The following is a 1651-nucleotide window of genomic DNA, read 5'->3' on the forward strand; positions in this document are numbered from 1 at the left end:
TCCGTGCTCCATGGTCATCCTGCGCCGGCAGCCGTGGGACACCAAAGACAGCCACACACAGCACGGCCAGGTGCCCCGTGGTAGGGTGAAGGTGCGCCAGGCTTTTTTAAAGCCTGCTGCCGCCGCCACCACATCCGGGGCACCTCGGCCACCCGGCCCTCCCGAAACCAGCATGAGGTGGGGAAACTGGGGAAACCAGGACGCGACGGCAATGAGCTTGCGCGCCAGATTCAAGGATCCAGCGACGGTGCTGATCGGGGTCTGACCTTAGGGGGATGAATGGAATGGGGTCCCTGCGACAGCCCCAGCCACGCCCCTGGGAGTGAACCCCGGGGCGATTGATGTACAAGCGACCCTCAGACAGGCGTAGTCCCGGGAAAAACCCAGGGCCACATGGTGCGTTCGAAGTGTTGATCAATGTGTCCTGCAATTCACACTAATTCTCGCAGCTAGCTGCGTTCTTCATCGATGCACGAGTCGAGTGATCCACCGCCAAGAGCCACAGGCAACTTTTTTTGTCCTAGACGTCGGCCTGACCCTGCCGGTGCAGGAGAGGTTGGGGGAGGCAGCACTGGCTGTGGCAGGACAGCCCAGCTCCCTGTCTAGCTCGGCCGAAACCATTGTGGTTTCAAAAAAATAAAAAATAATAATCCAGGTGCTCAGCCTGACCGCCAGCTGCAGCAGCACAGCGCTTCCCAGGGGGATGGTGGTAGGCCGCTCTGCCACCTGCCCACACGGCCCGATCCACTCATCCTTCCCCGACCCCTTCCACTTCCCTTTTGGGAGGGGGGCTGGGAGATGGACAACGAGGCAGGCCAGAGACAGCACAGACAGGGGGTCGGGTGGGACCACTAGAGTCTTCAAACCCCAGCCCGGCCGCATAGGACCCAGCTCCAGGTACCTGGGCAAGAGGGAAGGTCACCCACTGTGCCAGCGGGCCTGGCCATTGCTCACACAGATGTGGGCGGCTGGAACCTTGGCGCCCACCGTCAAGTGAGCCAGCTGCACCATGGCTCATGCCTGGCTTGCCCGGGTGCCTGTCTGCCTGGGGAGGCACCCCTCGAGAGCAGTCAGGTTTCCCTCGGCTCCCGGCTGCCCCCAGTCAGGGCTTCCCTGGTGACCGGGGTGTCCCCACCAATGCCCAGCCGCTGGCAGGTCAGAGTGAGGAGTGTGCGCCCCCCGGCTAGCGCAGATGCCGGCTCAGTGAGGAGAGGGGGCTGGTTGACCACACGCACCGGACCGCTCTGCGATAGGTGCCCCGGGCTGTGGGTGTGCACGTCTGGGATGCAACCGAGGTCGGGCGCACGGCCCTCCCTCCCGCTGCTCCGCTGTTAATGATCCTTTATGCCCCCACCCACAAGCAGAAACCATTCACACTCAAATGCCCCATTTCTCCTTCCAAACACGTTCCAGATTCAAATGCCACCTCCCTCCTGACCTACATGCCACCATCCCTCCATCCGAACCCACAAAGACGCCAACATCCGTCCCTCCATACCTACACCAAGATGCTCCACCCCTCAGAGCCACAACCATATGCTTCATCTCTACCTCCACACTCAGATGGCACCATTCGCCCTCTCTCTATACCCACACCCGATTACCCAATCTCTTCGACACACACATGCTCCCACCACTCCAATAAACCAAC

The 1651-nt window shown here is 61.4% G+C and overlaps 1 non-coding gene across 1 annotated transcript; it reads right to left on the minus strand.

Annotated features, from left to right (window-relative positions):
* Window positions 1–350: 350 nt before the first annotated feature.
* Window positions 351–501, minus strand: LOC138481906 (5.8S ribosomal RNA). The gene has a single exon (XR_011274494.1). It is a non-coding gene; the product is annotated as a 5.8S ribosomal RNA (ribosomal RNA).
* Between the last annotated feature and the right edge of the window lie 1150 nt (window positions 502–1651).

This window comes from Ambystoma mexicanum, chromosome 5p (genome assembly GCF_040938575.1).
Source record: "Ambystoma mexicanum isolate Mex_15411 chromosome 5p, UKY_AmexF1_1, whole genome shotgun sequence".
In the NCBI taxonomy this organism is placed as follows: domain Eukaryota; kingdom Metazoa; phylum Chordata; class Amphibia; order Caudata; family Ambystomatidae; genus Ambystoma; species Ambystoma mexicanum.